Source organism: Protopterus annectens, chromosome 4.part0 (genome assembly GCF_019279795.1).
Source record: "Protopterus annectens isolate FY-2018-M chromosome 4.part0, PAN1.0, whole genome shotgun sequence".
Lineage (NCBI taxonomy): Eukaryota > Metazoa > Chordata > Ceratodontiformes > Protopteridae > Protopterus > Protopterus annectens.
This window is the reverse complement of record NC_056733.1, coordinates 295,326,124-295,349,421: the sequence shown is the minus strand read 5'-3', so window position 1 is coordinate 295,349,421 and position 23,298 is coordinate 295,326,124. Positions and strand designations below refer to the sequence as shown.

General features: G+C 41.2%; 1 protein-coding gene across 1 annotated transcript in view; it reads right to left on the bottom strand.

The window, feature by feature from the left end:
• The window catches only part of SRRD (SRR1 domain containing), a 181,355-nt gene that overhangs the window by 3,550 nt on the left and 154,507 nt on the right, over positions 1-23,298 (bottom strand). The window lies entirely within an intron of this gene.

The following is a 23,298-nucleotide window of genomic DNA, read 5'->3' as shown; positions in this document are numbered from 1 at the left end:
CCAGATCGTTTGCTGCAAGCTCAATCACTCTATCACTCTCCCTCCATACACATAACACAGAGAAAGAAAAAAACATTCCAATAATAAAGGGAGTACTGAAACCAGAACTGACCTCTAGGTCCTCCAGGATGGGGGAAGGCGGGAGGGTTAGTAAGAATGTGAGGCGAGATGGACTACATACATTGAGCGTTATGGTGAGTACATAACTTCTTGATGTTATGTAGTCCAATCTCGCCTACATTCTTACCCGTGGGACAGCATCCCCAGCACCTGAACCCTGGGAGGCTCAGTAAAAAATACTCCTGAGCATTGTAGAACCAAAGAAAGATCTGCCTCTGGATACCAAATCCAATTTGTAGTGAGTAATAAAGGTGTGAGGAGATGCCCATGTAGCCACAGCACAAATATCCATAGACATCCTGGCCTGAAATGCTGTAAAGGTAGACATAGATCGGGTAGAATGAACCTTCACTCTAAATGGTAAATCCTTACCACCTGAGGCATAAATGAAGGAAATACAACTAGAGATCCATCTAGACAAGGTCACTTTGGAAACAGAAGACCCAATCTTATTTTCTGAAAATGAGACAAATAACTGATCCGATTTTCTAAGATCCTTCATTCTATGCAGATAAAAATGCAACTGCCCGTGAACATCCAGTTGGTGAAATTTAAATTCTGTCCTATTAGAGAACTCTGGAAAAAATACGGGCAGTTCAATGGATTGGGTGAGAGTACTAATCAAAGCCACTTTTTTCTTAAAGGAAGGGTCTGGTCTGAGGGAAACCCTGTCCCTGTGAAAAATCAAGTAAGGCGGTCTGATAGACAAAGCTTGGAGTTCCGAGACACGTCTAGCTGAAGTGATGGCTACCAAAAAGACAGTTTTCCAAGTCAAAAATTTTTGTTCACAAGTAGCTGCAGGCTCAAAGGGGGAAGAGGTGAGACATTGTAGCACAAAATTTAGGTCCCAAGGCATGACCGGGTCGATGACTGGAGGGCGAAGCAGCATAGTGCCTTTCAAGAATGCCTTATATAGTCTATGCGCCATTAGGCTGGGTTCATTAGCGATGTGAAAAGTGGAAATAGCGGCCAACTTTACTTTAATGGTTGTGGCTGCTGACCCGATTGAAAAGAATGGAGAGAAATTCCAGAACTGAAGAAATTGGAGCTGTATAAGGATCAATTTATCTTGCCCTGGCATATGAGTCAGAAGATCTGGCTGTGGTTCCAGAATCCAGGGAGCGTCCATGAGATAGGGATGGAGAAAGGGGAACCAAATTTGATGAGGCCAGTGTGGAGCAATCAGAATTATTCTGCTTCCCAAGGACTGTGCTTTCTGAATAACCTTTGTCAACAGAGGAACAGGAGGGAAGACATAAAGTAGACAGTTGGGCCAATCGTGAACTAGAGCGTCCCTGGGTGACTCCCCCGGAAGGGGAATAAGGGTGAAGTAGCTGCTGCACTTGGTATTGAGGGGACTGGCAAATAGATCACAGCAAGGCTGGCCCATCTGCAGAAAATCTGCTCCGCAACTTGACTGTTCAGGGACCACTCGTGAGGCATCAGAATAGCTCTGTTCAACCTGTTGGCGATCATGTTGGAATTCCCTGGAATGTACGTTGCTACAAAGAAACATTGGGAAGACACTGCCTACTGCCACACTCAAATTGCCTCTCTGCAAAGGGGATACGACTTGGTTCCTCCCTGTTTGTTCAGATACCATACCACCGACATATTGTCTGAGTGGATCACAATTGTCCCGAGAGGAAGAAAGCTCTGAAATGCTTGCAATGCTAGTAGCACTGCTCTCATCTCCAAAATATTGATATGCAGATGTATCTCATATTCCTGCTACGTGCCTTGGACTGTCCTGCCGAGATAATGCCCCCCCACCCCATATGGGAGGCATCCGTGGTCACTGTGGCAACAGGAGGGGATGGGACGAAGGGTTTTCCTGCATTGAGGTTGCTGGAGTGAAGCCACCAGCGTAGATCTTGCCTGCACCTGTCTGTGATCATTATGAGAAGAGAAAGCGGAAGATGCTGTAGAGACCACTGGGCAAAGAGCATCCACTGAAGGAGCCTCATATGAAGCCTCACAAGAGGAAGCAGCATAATTGTTGCAGCCATAGTTCCTAACAATTTGAGAACCGTTTTTGCCTTCACTCTTTTTTGAGGGAGCAACGTGTATACTTGTTGCAAAACTTGAATCCTTTCTTGTGGTAAAATCGCCCTCATGAGCACGGTGTCTAACTCGGCAGCTATAAAGGTGACATACTGCGAGGGCAACAAGGCAGACTTTTCCCAGTTTACAGTGATACCCAATTGATGACACAGCTTGATAGTGGTGTTTCTAGTCTGTAGTAGTAGATGCCTGGTGGTGGCAGAATGGAGCCAGTCGTCCAGGTACAGAAACACTTGGAATCCCTGACATTGCAAGTGAACCGTCACCACTGCCATACATTTGGTGAACACCCTGGGGGCTGTGTTGAGAGCAAAGGGCAGGGCACGAAACTGAAAATGACTGGCTCCCAGCTGGAAGCATAGATGACTTCTGGATGCCCTGTGCATCTTTATGTGGTAGTAAGCATCCTTGAGGTAGATGGAGCACATCCACACTTCTTTTCCCAACAATGGGAGAATAGATTGCAACGTGACCATTTGGAACTTGGACTTCTTCACATGGAGGTTCAAGCAGCTGAGATCTAAGATGGGTCTCAGGTCCTCTGTTCTTTTCGGCACCAAATAGAATCTGGAGTAAGTTCTTAATCTGATCTGGTCTGAGGGGACATGCTGGATGGCTCCTTTTTCTAGCAGCTTTATAACCTCTGAAGCTGCGGAATCCCTTTGATTGGGTGGAACATCTGGGGTTCTTTTGATCAGTGGGGGGAGAGAAGAGAAGGGAATGTGATATCTTCGGAAATTATTCTTAATACCCACTGGTTCTGGGTCATGTCTTGCCAGGCTTCTGGGTATAGTGAAAGACGACCCCCGACTGGCTCCGGAAAAGCGCAGTCGGGCCTACCATCAGGAGCATTGGTAGGGAGAACCACAAAAGGAATCACGGTCTCCCTGGTTACGCGGGCCTCCTCTGCCTCTAGGGTGGCATCTGCCTGAGTTACTACCCCCTCCCCTGCCTCTGGAGGGGGAAATCACTTTGTGCGTCATGAGAAAACCTCTGCAATGGGGTGTGGCCAAGGATGAACACAGGATAGCAGCAGATTTCTTTAGCTCCACCAATTTCATTACACTGACAGGAATTAATTACTTAAAAAATTAATTTTTGAAGTAATTTTCTTTCTAAATAAGTTTGTTTTATATAGTTGTTGAACTATATCTAAAAAAGAAAGGACATTTTAACAATATTCCTGTCAGAAATCACTTTGGAAATTTTCCTGTCAGTTTATCAGTCTGAAATGAGTTCCAGTAAGACAAATTCTCAAGACTCCAGCATCAAGAAAGAACTTCAGTCTCTGATAACTATAATCCAGCAACTTACTGCTAAGATGGATAAAATGGATACTAAAATAGATACCTTCATAGAAAAAAACTACAAAACAAATAGACTTGTTACATATAGACCTGCAACAACAGAAGATCCAGATGACAGGCATAGAAGAAGCTGTGAATGACATGGAAAATAGAATCCAAGAAGAGGAAATCAACATTGAGTTTCTGCTGAAACAAAATACACATTTACAAACAAAGCTTGATGACCTGGAAAATAGATCTAGGCACAATAACATTAGGATTTTTGGACTGCCAGAAAATATTGAAGGTAACAATATTACTTCTTTTTAACAACATGGCTCCCTAAAACTTTAGACTTACCAGAAGCATTCTCTTTTGGTATCGAAAGAGCACATAGATCTATAGCTAATACTAACTCTAACAAAAACTATCCTAGATCAGTTATAGTTAGATTTCTATCATCTTTTGATAAAGAGATGGTTCTTAAATCTGCTTGGGCTAAAGCTCCTGTTAAGATTAATGAGACAACTGTGCGCTTTGACAATGACTATTCTTCCATGGTAATAGCGAAAAGAAAAGTTTTTCTGCCACTAATAAGGGAGCTTAAAAAAGCACAGTTTAAAACATACCTTCTGTTTCCTGCCAAGCTTAAAATCTTCCTTCCTGATGGTCCTAAAATTTTTGATGACTTAGACTCTGCTTTACTGTTTATCAAAAAAAATAAGATTTTGGATAAAATAGAGGAAATGGAATGGGCTAGTCCTTCATTAAAGAGACTGGCAACTGAAACTTCGTGGAAGACTTCAGAGAAGAAGAAGAGACTAAAAAACAAATGATTTGTTCTATGTTTTTTTTTTTCTCTCATCATTTTATTTCATTATTAATCTTTTTAAATATAGTTCCTGCATTTCCAGAAAGCCACAAATATTCTGAAAAAGATTTAATCAAAGTTATTCTCTATGTGCAAAGAAATGTTTTGTTTCATAACCAGTCAAAATATCTGAAGAACTAATAACAAGCTATGATTCAATTTGTTTCTCTTTCTGAAAAAGAGAAGTAAGGTCAGTAATTTGATACATTTTTTTTCTTTCTCTTTTTTTTTCTTCTCCTTTTCTTTGTTTAAACAATGACATTCTATTTAGATTATGTAGTGGGTAAAGGGTGGGGGAGGGCAGGGAGAGAAGAGTAATGAAAATATGAGTAATAGAATAATAACATATTTATTCCTTGTAAGAAGTTTATATGTTCTTCAAATGCTATTCCTAATTATACTTTCTTGATTATACTGCTTATGCTTGTTTGTAAATAATCTGTCATGCTTTAACTAATAATAATTAGAACTAAATAATAGTAAATAATATGTTTTATTTTTAACTCTATTAATATAAACAGTAAGTAATATTCCATTGTATATACTTCTTATAGCTTTCTCTTACATTTTTTTATCTCTGCCTTACACTCTTTTATTTTCTACTCTCTTTTTCTTTTCTTTATTAATATATAGAAATGCTTTTGATCATATAGACACAGTAAATAATAAGATTTGCATAAAAATTGAGTTGGGACAAAAATATTGAGTTTTATTACTTATTAATAACTTTGGGCTTAATTTCACTTACATAGAGGCTGTAATAACCTGTAAAATACATTGTGAAGGTTTTGTCATGTTTAGATGCATTTACACTGCTAAATGAATGTTTGTCACTAGTTTTTAATAAGTTTCCCGCCAAAATGTTAAGGGAGACAATCTGGGATGTGGGCTGTCTCATGCACAGTGTCCATGAGCTACTTCAAAAGCTTCAACTCTCAGAATTCTCAGAGAAGCTGAAAGCAGTCAGTCTAACCTTTGACCTAGATATCACACTGACACATCACAGATTCAGGAAGAACACTCTACCAGGAAGCAGAACCGATGCAAATGCGACTATGTGAAGGAAAATGAACTCTTTAACATCTAAATGTGAGTTATTTTATATAATTACTTAAATATCTATGTTATAATTCATAAAATATGTCAGTTATAATGAGTTTAAATGATGCAGTTTCTTGTAGTAAGTAAATGTCTTATTTTAGAAGGCATAGAAAATGAAACATTTATTCCAAGTGTTTTTGAAAATCTACTTAACAGCAGCATAATAATCTGTGTTAAAAACCTATGTTCCAAACATATACATTACTATAACTCATTTAATTCATCTGATTGACAACCATAAATAATTTTATAACTCTATTCTGGAAGAAATTGTCATGTGATATATTTTAAAGCAGTAGTATAGCATGGTTGTAAAATCTGGTTACTAAAATGTGTTTGCTGTGCATTATTTTGTATGAAGCAGACAGATTTATTGTAGGGACAGCAAGTAGGATAGTGCTCAGCAAGGCCACAACTCAGTGAGATCATATATATATATATGTGTGTGTGTGTGTGTGTGTGTGTGTGTGTGTGTGTGTGTGTGTGTGTGTGTGTGTGTGTGTGTGTGTGTATATATATATATATATATATATATATATATGTGTGTGTGTGTGTGTGTGTGTGTGTATATATATATATATATATATATATATATATATATATATATATATGTGTATATGTGTGTGTGTGTGTATATATATATATATATATATATATATATATATATATATATATATATATATATATATATATATATATATATATGTATATATGTGTGTGTGTGATGGCTTCTTTTTTTTTTTTTTTTACAATAATGCAAGCGTTTCTGAGAATCTGCATAACTATGCAGTATGATTTACAACAATTTCTATAAATACAATATTTTATTCTATTGACAATAATGAGTATAAGTAAAATGCTCATATACAAGCAATTCAAGTTTTTTTTGGAAGCTGTTGACTGCATTTACATGACAGAAAATAGATGCATCTTAATATATGTAATGTCTGAATCATATTAGCCAAAGTTTTTGATTTAAATGAATGTTAGAACTTATTTTTCTCTCCTCTTGATTTCTAACATCAAGATTATTTGAATGCTATTTGACTACAAGTGTTTTATATTACATAGATGTATATAGTAGTATGAACAGTTTTTTAAAAAAAAAGTTTATTTTAGTTTATATGATGCTGTTTTACCAAATGTGTAGTCTTGTCTTGCTAGATAATTGAATTGAAAACTGTTAACTTTTAGTTATGTACTCACCATAACTTCAGATGTTTGGGATCCATCTCGCCTACATTCTGAATGATGGGTTCGGAGCCGATCCCTCGGCTCCGACTCGGCACGCTTATGCCAAAGAGCGAAGTCTCTTATTGGCTGAGCTTACTATATCCCAGGATGCACCACTACCAGTCCCCCAGATCTAGTTTGTCCGCATACATGCACACACGCATACCCTGCTTATATAACATCGTCAGATGAAACAAGATAAAACAGTTGAACTCAAAACCGTTCAATCTCTTCTGATCTGCAAGGCAGGGGGAAGGAGGGTGGTAGGAATAGTGAGATGGATCCCAAACATCTGAAGTTATGGTGAGTACATAACTAAAAGATGTTATGTGATCCTATCTCGCCTACATTCTGAATGATGGGACAGCGTCCTAGCACCTGAATCCTGGGTGGCTCACTGGAAAACACTCCTGAGTACCGTGGAACCAAATGATGCTCGTCCTTTAGATGCCACATCCAATTTGTAGTGGGAAATGAAAGTGTGCGGGTTGGACCAAGTAGCCGCAGCACAAATTTCCGATATAGCGAGCTTGGAATGAAAGGCTATAGAAGTAGCCATAGCTCTGGTAGAATGAGCTTTGATAGATGATGTAAGATGTTTATTCAAGAAGAATAGGCCTGAGTTATGCAATCTCTGATCCATTTTGAGATTGTAGCTTTTGTGATGGTTTGGCCCAATTTATTATCAGAGAAGGACACAAACAACTGGTCTGACTTACGAAGTTGCTGAGTCCTGTCTAAATAGAAGCGTAATTGCCTGTGAACATCCAATTTATGGAGAGTGTATTCTGCTTCATTAGAGAATTTTGGAAAGAAAACTGGTAGTTCTAGAGATTGTTGAAGACAGAAACTAGAACAAACCTTTGGGACAAAGGATGGATTAGGCCTAAGTGATACTCTATCCTTGTGGAAAATCAAGTACGGTGGTTTAATAGACAGGGCTTGAAGCTCTGAGACTCTTCTTGCAGAAGTAATAGCCACTAAGAATGCCGCTTTCCAAGACAGGTATTTTAATTCAAGTAGCAGCCGGTTCAAAAGGGAGATGTTAATGCGCCAAGCACCAAATCAAGATCCCACGGAGGTGCAGGATGAAAAACTGGTGGTCTTAACAGACTCGCACCTTTAATGAACGTTTTGCATAGTCTGCTGCTCATCAAAGGAGGATCCGTGGATTCATGGAATTTAGAGATAGCAGCTAGTTGGACTTTAATAGTTGAGACAGAAGATCCCTGATTAAACAGGGATGTTAAGAATTTCAAAACCTCTGGGACAGGAGCAGTGATAGGGTCTAGGCCCTTGAGTTGAGCTTCCAGATAGCAAACCTCTTCCACTTACTGAGGTACAATTTGTTAGTGGTGGGTTTGTGGGTCAAGATAAAATGTGAACAACTTCCGGGTCTAGTGTGTGCCTTCTAACTAAGGTTGGAAGTGGAGGAGCCAAGCTGTCAATTTCAGAGATTGAAGGACTGATGCCAATGTCCCGACTGATGGATTAGCAAATCCGGGATCAGGTCTAAGGTCCACGGATCGTCCACTGCATGCTTTTTCAGGTAAGGAAACCATATCTGACGAGGCCAGTATGGGGCAATCAGAATCATTGAAGACCCCAGTTGAGAAGCTTTTTGAATAACTTTGGGAAGGAGTGGAATTGGAGGAAAGGCATAAAGTAGCCCTGTTGGCCAAGGTTGTGCTAGAGCATCCATGGCTGGTACTTCCTGATGTGGCATCAAGGAGAAGAACCTTTGGCACTTGGTGTTTTGTGGAGTTGCAAATAGGTCGCAGCACGGCGTCCCGCATCTCTTGAAAACCTGGGCTGCTACTGTGCGGTTTAGAGACCATTCGTGAGGAGAGAGAATTGTCCTGCTTAATTTGTCCGCCAATACATTTGACTTTCGGATGTGGGTCGCTACCAAGAAGCGGTTGGTAGCTACAGCCCATTCCCACACTCTCATGGCCTCTCTGCAAAGGGATACGATCTGGTCCCTCCTTGTTTGTTCAGATACCAAACCACCAACATGTTGTCTGTGTGGATGGCGATGATGCCCTGAGGAAGAAACTTGTGTAAGGCCTGTAGGGATAGAAGTACAGCCCTCATCTCCAACACGTTGATGTGGAGAAGAGCTTCGTCCGGAAGCCAGGAGCCCTGAACTAGCCTGCCCAGACAATGCCCCCACCCTATCTGGGAGGCATCTGTCGTCAGGGTAACCACTGGAGGGGAGAACAAAGGGTTTTCCCTGATCCAAGTTGGATGTCTGAAGCCACCAGCGAAGGTCCTTTGCATATTTCCGTAATCATGATGTGATGATTGAGGGAAGATCCTGAAAGGACCATTGAGTTGACAAGAGCCACTGAAGAATCCTCATGTGTAATCTTGCTAGAGGAACTAAAAGAACCGTGGCAGACATTGAGCCTAAAGCCTGTAGGACCATCCTGGCTGGGGCTTTGGATCTCGAGATCAGAGCTTGAACTTGGCCCTGTAAAGTTCGGATCCTTTCGGCAGGAAGAAAGACGCATCAATCTTGAGTCTATCTCTGCTCCTATAAACTTTATGCGCTGAGAGGGCAGCAAGACAGACTTTGACCAATTGAATGTAATCCCTAGGGAAACACCCAGGGAGATGGTGGCTTTGAGGTTGTCCATTAGTAGATGCCTGGTAGTGGCAGTCAGGAGCCAGTCGTCGAGATAGGGAAACACTTGGAATCCAAGACTTCTCAGGTGAGCCGTCACTACTGCCAAACACTTGGTGAACACCCTGGGGGCTGTGGTGAGACCAAAGGGCAGAGCACAAAATTGGTAATGACTGACTCCCAGGCTGAAGCGCAGATACCTTCTGGACGCCTGATGTATCGGTATGTGATAATAGGCGCCCTTGAGGTCTATGGAGCACATCCAAACATCCTTCTCCAACAACGGGAGAATGGATTGTAACGTGACCATTCGAATTTGGATTTCGTGACGGATTGGTTCAATCTGCTGAGATCCAATATTGGTCTCAGGTCCCCTGTCTTTTGGCACTAAAAAGAACCTGGAGTAATTTCCTGATCCGATCTGGTCTGTGGGGACCGGTTGGATGACTCCTTTTCTAGCAGCTTTAAAGCTTCTGGCTGCTATTTCCTTTGACTGGGTGGTGGGTCCGGGATTCTCTTGGACGGTGGGGGTGAGTATTTGAATGGGATGGTGTAACCTCCGGCAATGGTCCGGGGCACCCATCTGTCCTGAGTGTTTGACTCCCAGGCTTTTAGGTGCTTGGCAACGACACCCGACTGGCTCGAGCAGCACAGCCGGGCAATCCCTCATGACGTGTGGGAGGCTGAAGAGCCACGAAAGGACTCATGTCTCCAGAATTGGGGCCCTCTGCCGCCTCTGGGACGGCATCTCCTGAAAAATTTCCCCTCTGCCTCTGGACGGGAATCTTCCTGCTGTTGGGAGAAAAACTTGAGATTTTCGAACCACATTTTCCCTCCTTTGGCCTTGGGGTAAGGCGAAAGGGAGTGGAATAACGGGCACCTACGGCAGATAACGTTTTCCCTCTTGCTCACAGCGGTAAGGGTGTCTTTCACCTTGGGTCCAAACAATGAGGACCCATCAAAGGGAGCGCCGCGAAGGAAGACTTGAAGGCCTCCGCAAACTGACACAAGCGAGCCAGGCTTGTCTACGTGAGAGCCACGCTTGTGCCTGCCGCTCTACCCGCCTTCGCCACATAGGAAATGAGCCTCATGGACGAGTTAGAAATTGACGAAGGATAGCCAACTGAGAGCTAACCGACTGGGCTAGCTGCTCAGGTAGGTTACCCGAGAGGAATCTGACAACTCCTTGACCAGATCCCTCTGAAGCCTGGTAAAATGTGCCAAATAATTCAGAGACCTTAAGGTAAAGGCCGCTGAAGTCAGGGTGCGCTTCCGCATCTATCCATACTCCTAGACTCCTTATTAGGAGGATGGATGGACGTTGAAGCCTCTGCCACGTCCTGTTGTGTAGCAGATGCCACCACCATGGCATCTACAGCCACGCCTTTAGTAAGGAACTCCTTCTCGGGGTGCAGATAAAAATTTATTTGGACGAGAAGGACTGGTTCCACGGTATCTGGATGTTCCCGCCTTCGACAAACTAAATCCAGAAGCTCGTCAAAGGCGGAGACACCCAGGAGGCGGAGGGCTGAGCCCCAAAGGCCTTGAGGAGCACTGACTCGTCAGCAGAGGGGGTTTGGATATCCAGCCGCCTCGTTGTTTGAGGATCTCTAAGATGTCTGCAAATGAGACATCATCCGAGGACGACTTGGGACCCCTCTGCATCATCCATATCAGTGTCCGATGTAATAGACTCGGGGAGTCCACGTGCTTCCTCTTGCACGATCTCTTCCTTGGGGTTCCTCTGAAGACAACTCCGAAGAACCCTCAGGAGGAGGGGAACCCCACTGGGGTAACCTCAGGCCTCGGGCTCCGCTGGCTACGGACAGGGGAACTGCCAAAGACCCAGTCTCCACGCCCAGGGAAGGTGCTGGTAAACCGAGAGATGGCAAGAGGACTTGGCCAAGGCACTCCTCATGGCCCTGAAAGCCGGACCCCAGAATCCTGGGAGTGTCCGACTCGAGCCGTGATAGCCGACGGAAGTCCCGCAGCTGAAGCACCGAGGGAGGCTCGGAACCCGAAAGCATAGGTCCCAAACATCACCCCGGTTCAGCCGAAGAAGTCCGTGCTCAAACTCGGACCAAGCCGGGTTGGAGTAAGGGTCGGAGCCGACCCTGAGATCTCCACCGGCTCCAACAGCACCTGCTCACGGAGCCAAGCAGTCGGAGGAGGAATGGCAATGGGTGGGCCAGGTCATCGGCTCCGAAACCAGCTGGGTCGGAACCAAACAAATTTTGGAAGACTGGGGACTGGAACAGTCTTTGTAGCACCCTGTCTATATCAGAATCCGACATCCTCAAGACCGAGAGGAAATAGAACGGGTTCGAGAAGGCCTCTCCATCGGCCCCAAAGGGCTAGGGGACCGCCCGAGGTGACTCGATGAGTATCGGCGCCGAGGAATACTCACAGCAGATTCCATCGGTGCCGATAGACTTCGCCGAGGAGGAAGTGTCTGAGCTGGCGACCTTGTCGGCTCCGAGCAGCGGAGCCGAAGGTGACCCGCCTCGATGCCCCAGCCATCGGCTCCGGCCAGAGGAGTCGATACTGGTGGCATCGAGGCAGACTGCGTTCCAACCTCGGCTCAAGTCTTTGGAGCCAAGGAGAGGCCTGCCTAAGTTTCTTGGCAGTCGGATCCGACGGACTGGTCGGAACCGAAGCCCTTTTCTTTTGGGAGCAGGAGAGGATGCCAAGGCTTCTTCAAAGGAAGGTTTAACTAACCCCTTAAGAATCAATTTATTTTTCCTCTCCTGGAGGACCCTTGAGGAAAAAGCGTGACATACACTGCACGACTCCTGCAAGTGCTTTGCCCCGAGACAATATACACAGAGAATGATCGCCTGTGATAGACATTTTAAACCCACATTTCAACATTTTTAAAACCCGGCCTAGGGGTTTGAGACATGATGTTACACTCACTTTGACAGGAAAGTAAACAACTAAACTCTTGCTGATGATAAAGCTAAGCTTACTGCAAACACTTCCTGAAAAAAGGACAGGGAACTCTAAACCAACTATAGAACACTAGAGACCCTGTAAATATTAAGGGTTGACAGTCCGAAGGCCCTGGATGGAGGGGGGAAAACAAACTCAACCCAATCACACACAACAATTTTACACTCCAATCGTACACAAAAATTAGCGATAGCCGTTAAAACAGCTTTTGTGAGCAAATTTAGCAAAAAACTGACAGAAAAGTTAGTTAATAAAAACTACTCAGCCCAGCCAGCTCGAGACCACGTCGCAGGGAAGCGCAAACGAGATCTGGGGACTGGTAGTGGTGCATCCTGGGATATAGTAAGCTCAGCCAATAAGAGACTTCGCTCTTTGGCATAAGCGTGCCGAGTCGGAGCCGAGGGATCGGCTCCGAACCCATCATTCAGAATGTAGGCGAGATAGGATCACATAACATCCTCAGTTAAATATAACTAGTATTAAATTGATAAGGTGGTAGCTGAGGTACTGCTGCTTAGGGTAGGGGGTTAACTTGAGTGGTAAATACTACTCTAAGTTGGAGTTTATAACTCCAGGCTGGATGCAAGGTTTAATCCTTACATTATTTTCACTTGTTCATTGTTATATGTATATAGTTTTGACATCCACAATATATTTTGTACACTCATTGTCACTACAAACAAAATTGAATCCTATACAAAATCCCATAAGAGATTCAATAAATACAGCTATATTTAAAGGTACACCTAAAGGAGGAGATGTAACATTACTTATGTTGTTACTTGTTATTTTGATCATAAGATTATTAAGTTTTAAAAATACCAAATGACATCTTTAAAAGGAATTTCTTTAAACATTAATGGATTGAATAATCCGTGTAAAAGGGCAAGCCTAATAAGATACATTAATTTACATAAGGCCAACTTAGTATTCCTGCAAGAAACCCATCTCTTGAAAAAAGATATTGATAAACTAGCCACAAACAAATATACAATATTGGTTAGTTCAGAGCACACTCAGAAAAAAAGAGGAGTGGCTATTTTATGGAATAAAAGTATGCCCATTCCTAAAACCATTAAGTCTTATCAGGATGACAAAGGAATGTTTTGTATGGTTACAATACAAATTAATGGGAAGACTTGCACTTTAATTAATGTATATTGGATACCTGGAATTGGTATTAATACAGTGAAACATCATCTTGATAAGATCATATCATTCTCTATAGGAGATATTATTTTAGCTGGTGACTTTAATTGTATACTACATGAAAGTGATACTACCACTATAGGAAAAAGAAGAATTACATCTAATGCAAAACATTTAAATGATTTTGCTAATTCTTATCATTTGAATGATATTAATAATCAGATAGATTCAAAATCATTACCATACACCTTTTTTCTAACAGATACAAAACTTATTCAAAAATAGATAGGGTCTTTATTTCTAACCAGATGGTAACATATTTAATTAATTCCAAAATCATTTCATGTCCTATATCTGATCATAATTCAATTGTTTTTGAATTCATGATAAAAATACTCACAATGTTCAGATCAAAAGGATACCAGCATACTTAACTCAACTAAAAGACTATAAAGAATATATACTTTCAGAAGTAAAACATTTTTAGACATAAATAATACTCCTGAAGTCTCCATTGTCTATGTTTGGGATGCCTTAAAATCATATCTATATGGACAAAGTATCAGATGGTATAATAATAAAAGGAAATCTTGGGATAAGGAATTGTTAGATATTCAAAGTAAATTAGACTCTTATAAACATAATAATAAAGAAAATATTATGGACAAGAAAGTTATTGAAGAAATAAACAAACTAAATGAGAAATACAAAGAAATTTTAACTCATAAAGTTAAAATAACTTTAGAGAATACAAGTTTTGTCTTATTCAATAAGCCCCAAATACTTACATAGACTTAAAAATAAAACAAAAAGGTTGAATAAACAAAACCATATCAAAGAAATCTTTTCTCTAAGGAAAAGAAGAATGTTTCTAGTATACCAGAAATACTAGATGAATTTAGAAATCACTTTCACAAAATTAACCATAATAACATTAACATGGAACCTAAAGATAAAATAAAGGAGTTTATAACCACAAACATGAATAAAAAGCTTAATAAACAACAGATTAAACTATTGGACAAAAGTATTTCATATACAGAGGTTATTACACAAATAAATAAGCTTAAATCAAACAAAGCACCGGGTAATGATGGTATTATACCAGAGATATATAAAATCCTTTCTAAAAGTACATATTCATTAATACATAAGGTTTTTATTTTGGCCCAAACTGAGTTAATAACCCCCCCATCTTGGCAATACACATTTATTTCGACAATTTTAAAACCTAATAAAGATCCAACTAGATGTACTTCATATCGGCCCATCTCATTACTTAATGTTGATTATAAAATGTTTATGAGTATTTTTGCTGATAGATTGAAGACAATCATCCCCAGCATTATAGATATAGATCAGACAGGCTTCATTGTAAATAGAAATACTTTTGATAATATAAGAAGAACTTTAACATTAATTGATTTTGCAAATAGGAAAAAGAAAGATTTAACACTTATTAGTCTTGATATAAGTTCAGCATTTGATTCAGTAAGTTGGGACTATCTGTTTACCTTACTGAAGTGCACAAACTTCTCAGATGCATTTGTAAATCTAATTGAGCATTTATACAAAGGAACATTGGCTTATATTAAGGTAGGAACATATGTTTCACAAAAAATACCCATTTTTAAAGGTACAAAACAAGGATGTCCCACTATTATTCACTTTAGTAATGGAGCCTTGGGCTAATTTGATCAGAAACAGTACTGACATAGAGGGTTTTGAAATAGATGAAAATACAACATCCAAAATTCAACTTTTTGCAGATGATGTTCTAATTACATCAGCAGGATCTAATTCTTCTATGCAGTCTCTATTTGATAAAATGATGAATTTTAAAAGTATTTCTGGTTTAATATTCAATGAAGAAAAAACTAAAATACTACTTATATATACACGAAAAAATATTCTCATTAGTGATTTTACTAAATATGTACCCAATTCAGGTCAGATAACTTATTTAGGTATAATACTATCTAAAGATATTAAATCTATTATATATAATAATTATAATACCTGTTTTCTTAATATACAAAACCTTTTAATACCTGGAATAATATGTTTTTACTATGGAGGAGAGACTTACAATTATTAAAATGATAATATTCCCCAAGATTTTATATTTAATACAATCAATAATACTTCCACCTACAAAATAATTATCAAGAAACTGAATACACTAATGTTAAATTTCCTATGGGCACCTAATAGACCTAGGATTGCATTAAAGAAACATACTAATAGCTGGTCTCAAGGGGTATTTCTTTTCCAGACTTTAATTTATATACTATCTCTTCTATTGTAAAAGTTATTACTTTATTAATAGATCAGTCATATGTCGCAAAATGGAAAGATTATTGGGATCTAATTAGTATGCACTTCATGAAAATCTCCTTAACACATAAAAATATGATTGTAAATAACTCCATGTTATGGTTACTAAAGGAATTTTGTACTTCACCTATTACACCTAAACATATGGTTTGTTACCCATTAAATATTATTATTAGATATCGTAACTTTATATTCATGCACCCTAAGTATAGGGAATGGAATTTTATTATATTCCCTATAATGTACACTCAGGGTATGCTTTTGTCATCTACTTCTGAAGGAACTCATTTAGCTATAGATAATGATCTAAAATACTGGTATCAGTTGATATCAGATAATAAAGTTAAAAATCTAGATTTCTTAAAGCAAGAATTTGATCTAAGAGAAACTTGCTGGTTAGAGGTTCAGACCTTTAGACAACATCTCATTAATAAAATAGATCTAATGTCTATAACAGTTAAAGAATCTATTCCAACACTGATTGATTACTTGATATTAAATTTACAACATAAAGTTTCTGATAAAGGTAAACTTTCATACATACATAAAATTATCAGACAAGAAACTTTTACAGTGTAGATACATACTGGAATTATTTCACTTCTATTAATGGGGACCCACCAAATCAACAAGATAAACAATATATATTGGAATCTGCCTATAGAACTACGTCTTCCATTGTCTGGAGACTTTATACATGGAAATTTTTACATACATCTTTTTATACACCTTTGATGATGAATAAAATAAATAATAAAGATAATCTATGTAAGAGATGTAATGTAGAAATTAATGCTGACTGGGCTCATATGTTTTATGACTGTATAAAGTTGAAAGAATACTGGAAGTCAATTAATGAATTTTTGCAGGCTCTTTTTACAGATAATTTCATTATTTCTAAATCTCTTATATTATTCAACACACCTGTACCTCAAAGTGTTAAAAAGGTTAAGCTTCCCTTGTTATGGTCTATTCTAGCAGTAGCTAGGAAAATAATAACCAGAAATTGGATTTCAGATACACCTCCTTCGTTCAATGAATTTAAAAATGTTATGAATATAGTGTGCCATATGGAAATAAACACAATTAGGTCAAGAACAACTAGAAAAACATCTTATTATGTTATATGGGATAATTTACAAAATTTGTTAAAAAAATTCTAATTTCAATAGCATGGTATTTTAGTTTAATTAATTGATCTGATTGTAGTGGATGTCTTTGTAAATACTTTAGTTGTTTTGTTGAATATTATAATAATATCTATTTTTAATTACTTGTATAAAATTGTTATGATATTTCTCTTATATGTTAAAACAATAAACCTGTTTTGAAAAAAAAAGAAAACCTCTGCAATTTCTTGAACCACATTTTTCCACTCTTCGGGACCTTGGGATAAGGTCTAGAAGGCATGGAAAAATGGACTCCCGAGTTTTTCCCTCTTGCTCGCTGGTTCTGAACAACGAGGAACCATCAAACAGGGCGTTGGTGAATGTAGACTTGAAGGCCTCCGCGAAATTACAGAGGAGCATCCAGGAGTGCCTTCTGAGAGAAACTCCAGAACTCACTGCCCTACTTGCTCCTCCTTTGGATGCGTAAGAGATCAGTCTCATGGAGGAGTTAGCAATAGAATTTAGGGTAGACATCTGAGCGTTGACTTTCTGAGCCACTGCGTCAGAAACGTTACCCTGCAGAGCATCTCCCAGCTCTTTCAGGAGATCTCTTTTGTAAAATGTGACAAGTAATTCAGCGACTGCAGTGTAAAGGCCGCTGAAGAAAACATACGCTTCACATACTGGTCCATGGTCCTAGACTCCTTGTTAGGGGGATGGATGGTAGATGAAGTCTCAGCCAGTTCCTTCTTGGTGGCCGCTGCCACCACCATGGCATCTACTGGGACACCCTTTGTGAGAAACTCTTTGTCAGAGGGGGCGGACAGAAATTTGTTGGGTCTACTGGGGACTGTTCCACAGTGTCAGGGGTTTCCCACACCCTCCAACAAACTAGATCCAGGAGTTTGTCGAAGGGTTGAGAGACCCAGGAGGTGGAGGGCTGAGCCCCAAAGGCCTTCAGGAACACCGACTCCTCCTCAGAGGGGGATTTAGAGGGCCAGTCATCTCTCTGTTTCAAGATCTCTAGGATATCAGAGAAAGAGATATCCTCAGAGGACAACTTGGGGGACCCCTCTGATTCCTCGAGGTCGGTGTCCGACGTGATAGACTCTTCCTGGGAGTCAATGTGCTTCCTCTTGCACGTTCTTTTTCTGGTTGGCTCCTCAGGCAAAAACTCTGGGAGGCCCTCAGAAATCTGGGGACTACTCATGGAGGTATCCTGAGGCCTTAGGTCTCCGCTGTCCACGGATAGAGGGCGATCAGAGACTGATACTGGAGCTGGAGGGGGTAGAGTATCAGTGCTGTATGATGCAGCTGAGGACCTGGCCAGCACACTCCGCATGACCTTGAAAGCTGGTCCCCCCCGGCTCCGAGGCTCGACCAACCGCAGAAGACCTCGGAGCAGAAGGGGCAAGGTCCAAAGCAAGGGTCAGGCTCACCCGAGCCGAAGCGCCGAGAGGGAGGCTAGGAGCCGAAGAGCGTCCCGAGACCTCCCTCTCAGGTCCGACCGAGGAACCCTGAGTCCTGGACCCGTGGACGGAGCCGCCATGATCGGAGCCGATAAGCCAGGATGGGCTGTCGGAGCCGACCTAGAAGCATCAGATGGCGCTGACCATTCTGGCTCTGAAGGCAGAGATTTGCTTGGAGGAGGAGGTATCGACGATGGATAGGTGACGGGCTCTGGAGCCGACTGGGCTGGAGCCGAAAGCAATTTAGCTAGTGCCGGTGATTGAAGCAGTCTCTGTACCACTCTAACCACATCCACATCAGAGAGTGTCCTGGAGAACCTAGAGGACAAGGTAGGAGATCTAGACCTCCTCTGTGAAGGAGACCTGTGAGTCTAAAAACTGGAGACCGGCTCCGAACTAGTATCTCCGACACCGGCTCCGAGAAGCTGGGAGCTGATGCAAGTTCTGTCGGTTGACAAGCTTCCTTCGGCACCGAAGACAGACGGAGCCGGAGATCGTTTTTTTGCTTTGGATGTTTTGTCTCTTTTAGAGGGAGAGGACGTAGCACTAGAAGACATCACCAAATCTTCCTCGAAAGAGGGTTTCAGTAGTCCCTTAAGAATTTGTTTGTTCTTCCTTTCTTGAAGAACACGAGGGCTGAATGCGTGACAGAACGCACAAGACGCCTGAAGGTGTATAGCCCCCAAACAATAAACACACACAGAGTGCCTATCAGTAATCGACATCTTGTACCTACAATTTACTACATTTCTTAAAGCCTGAAGGCTTATGTTCTTTTGTATCCTTAGACATGGTCGGCAGGATACTAACACAACACAACAGTAAAAGACACCAGAAACAAGCGTGGGAACTAAACTAATAAACTACAGACACTACACAAGGAACTCTAAATCAAACGGTCATAACAGAAACACAAGGGAAAGGACAAGGTCCTCTAATTTAAATGGCCCTAGCCCAGAGGGGATAGGTACCTAAAACATGAGCACAGAAGGGGAAAACAGATAACCAAGGGAAGACTAGGTCCTCTAACTAAAACAGGCCTAGCCCGTTGGGAGTTAGCGGACGGGATACCAGACAAAAAGTAGAGAAATGCCACAAAGGCCGCACAAAAAATGCTTCCACAAAGCAACAACACACACACCTAGCTATGAACATAGCTTTTGGATCAAATATTTTGTCAAAAATTTAGTCAAAAAGACAAAAAGTTATACTTCGCCCCAGCCAAGAGCAAGACCATGTCTGAGATTTATGAGCAGCAAACAAGATCTGGGGAAAGGGAGCAGTGCAGCATGGGATACCTCTTAGACCAGCCAATTGAAAGACTTCGAGCTAGAGTATGGCCGAGTCGGAACCGAGGTTCGGCTCCGAACCCATGTGTAAGAATGTAGGTGAGATTGGACTACATAACATCCACTGTTATGATGAAATTAAACTTAAATCAGTACAAATGTCCCAGAATTACTTGTCAATGAAACTGAATTTCATTTACAACAAAACAATAACTCTCAGTATACCCCCCGCAAGACACTGATGTATGTATTCCTATTATAATGCATTTACTAATGACATTATCCAACAGCCACAGTAAAAAGTAACTAGTTATCTAACACTATTGGCATTTATCTTTTATTCAACAACTTGTTACAGTAACAGTCTAAATAGCACAGTTTATTAAGTAAACTTTCTACAGCAGCTGTTGGACATGCTACACCTAAAGAAATCCCAATCTCTCCGAGCTACACGCTCTAGGGACCTAAACCTTGTCACCACAATAAACAGGACATGCTGGAGGGATAGATTCCTGTCCCATAGACTTCCTACACTCTGGAACAAGCTACCTATCTATGTCAAGCAAAATTCTTCATTAGCACTCTTCAAGAAAAATCTTGATGAGTGAATGGGAAATAGGAAATACACCCCGGGGATCACTTCTGTGTCTCTGCTGGACAGTGGCACAGGAAAATAACTTTGAGTGGCGTAAGCTATGCTACCTTGCTGGCTAGGCTTACATAGGCCCTTGGGCCGATAGCCTGGTACCTACCTATGAACCTATGCTCAAACAGATCATTGCTGGACTAGCATAAAGCAGTATGGCTATATCCTGCCAAAGATCCAGTCTTCGGCCATTATATAAAAGATTTTGGGTGCCTTCCACATGCACCATACATCTCAGGATGTATGAAAGTATGCTGGTAAAAAAGAAGACATACTGCCATGGAAACTCAGGGCTTCAAATGGAAATGGATGAATAGTGGTTAACTACTTAGAATGAGAGTCTTTGGCAAAAGACAACAGCAGGAAAGTACAGTTGTGTACACTTACCATAAATGTAGATGTTCGAGTGTATTCACTGTTGCAGTCATTACATTTGGGTAACCTGCTGGCAGGTTGCCCTCAGTCGGCCTGATTAACAATGTCTTGGGTCCTGCGTCGGTTGCTGTCCCTTCTTCCATGACGTCAGGTTGTCAGGTGGTATAAAACATGCAGCCGACGCCATTTTCATCAGTTTTTCTTGCTCCAGATGTCAGGTGCTCCCCAAAAGGGGAGCAAAATATAAATATATAAAAATATATATGCATGTAATTTAGGACACAACAAATATACCTCCAAATAAAAGAAAATGCACCAAAAAGGCTTTTGAGCATAGTAAAAGAAAGAAGAGGTATAGTAAAAGAAAAAACAGGGGCTGTTGGGTGGGTAACCCAGGCTGCAACAGTGAATACACTCGAACATCTACATTTATGGTAAGTGTACACAACTGTACTATGTTCTTCATGTTTCACTGTTGCAGTCATTACATTTGGGTAGAATCCCAAAGCTATGGTTGGGAGGATGGAATTATACAGCATTAGGAGCAGCTATAAGGCCCTGCAGGACAGCAGTCGCAAAGCCTGCTCTGGATTTAGAGAAGAGAGGTAAATGGTAATGCTTGGTGAACGTATGAACTGAGCTCCAGGTAGCAGCTTCTAGAATGTCTCTGGTAGGAACCCCTCTTAGAAAGGCTGCAGAAGTAGATGCAGCCCTGGTGGAATGGGATCTGATCCCCTTGGGGACAGGTTTACCATGATGCGTGTAGCAGAAACGAATACAATGGCTTATCCATTTTGAAATTGTGTGCCTTTAAAAAGGCCTTTCCCTCTACCCCTGCAGCAAATGCCACCAATAGCTGCTCAGATTTTCTTAGAGATTTTGTCCTGTTCAAGTAGAATCTTAGTTGTCTGTGTACATCCAATGAATGTAGAATCCGCTCCCCCTTGTTCTGTGGATTTGGGAAAAAAGTTGGCAGATGAATGGTCTGATTAAGAGCCACACTGGATACCACTTTAGGTGTAAAGGATGGATTGGTCCTGAGTGCTACCCTGTCCGGGTAGAAAATAATAAAAGGCTCCACTGCCATGACAGCCTGTAGTTCTGAGATCCTTCTAGGTGAAGTGACTGCTAAAAGAAAAGCTGTCTTCCACGCGAGAAATTTTATATCCGCAGTAACAGCTGGCTCAAAAGGAGGTAGGGTGAGTTTTTCCAACACAAAATTGAGGTCCCATTTAGGAGTTGGTGCTGTCCTGGGAGGTCTTAAATTTTTGGCCCCTCTGAGACACTGCTTTAGCAGGGGATGAGAAAAGAGGGGAGGCTCTGTGTTGTAATGAGCTGAAATGGCAGAGGCGTGGATTTTTCTGGAAGAGAAAGATAGGGCCTTGTGAAGCATCTCAGTTAAATATTGCAGAATCTGAGGAATATTGGGCATTTCTGTGCTTATTCCTTGTGCCTGATTCCAGGCACAGAATCTTTTCCATTTATCAGCATAAGATTTTCTAGTGCTAGGCCTTCTAGCCTCCAAAATGACATCCATCACAGGTTTGCTGAGAGATGTAACTGGTGAAATTAGTTGATTATCCATGCTGCAAGATTCAGGGTTTGGAGCGGAGTGTGTAGAATTTGAAAGTTTTGCTGAGACAGTAGCTAAGGTGTCTGAAGTAGGTACCACAGAGGAAGGTGTGACATGTTGCGTAGGAGCGGGTACCAGTGTTGGCGAGGCCAGTCTGGAGCAATCAGAATCATTTTTGTTTTTTCCTGTCTGACTTTTAGTAATACCTTGGAGAGCAGAGGCATAGGGGGAAAAGCATAGACTGATAGGTTTTTCCAGCTGAAGAATAGAGCATCCACTTTCCAAGCTTTTTTGTGATGGTTTCTTGTGCAGAATTTGTCCAACTGATAGTTTTGGGGTGAGGCAAAAAGATCTATGTCTGGGCTCCCCCATTTGCGTGTCAACATGCTGAAGATTTGCGGATCCAGTTTCCATTCATGTGGGTCTGTAAGATTTCTGCTTAGTTCGTCTGCCAGAGTATTTTGCTTTTCTGGCAGGAATTGAGCTTGTAGATGTATTTGGTAAGACAAGGCTGTGTTCCACAAGGCCATTGTTTGTCTGCAAAGGGGGTAGGAATGGGTACCCCCCCTGCCTGTTTATGTACCACATGACTGTGGTGTTGTCTGTCCTTATCAGTAGTTGTCCTGGATGAAGAAAGTCCTTGAAAGCTGTCAGAGCATTCTGTACAGCTAGCATCTCTTTCTGGTTGACATGCAGGTGCATTTGATTTGGGCTCCATTTGCCCTGAATGCATCTCCCTGCCATATGCGCCCCCCAAGCATAGTCTGATGCGTCTGTAGTCAGGGTTTGGGTGGCAGTGGGTGGAATGAATGACAGTCCCTTGTTTTGGTGGCAGGCCTCTGCCCACCATAGGAACTCTTGCTGCAGGCAAGGAATGATATGAATTATTGTTTCCAGGCTGTGACAATGTTGATCCATAAGCTTTTTAGGTACCATTGAAGTTTCCTCATATGCAGTTTTGCATATGGAATTAGAAGAATGCAGGAAGGCATGAACCCCAAGGCCTGCAGAATTTGTCTTGCAGATAACTGAGGTTTTGTGGCCACGTGTTTGAAGTAAGTCATCAACTGGATTTGTTTGTCTGGTGTGAGGTAAGCC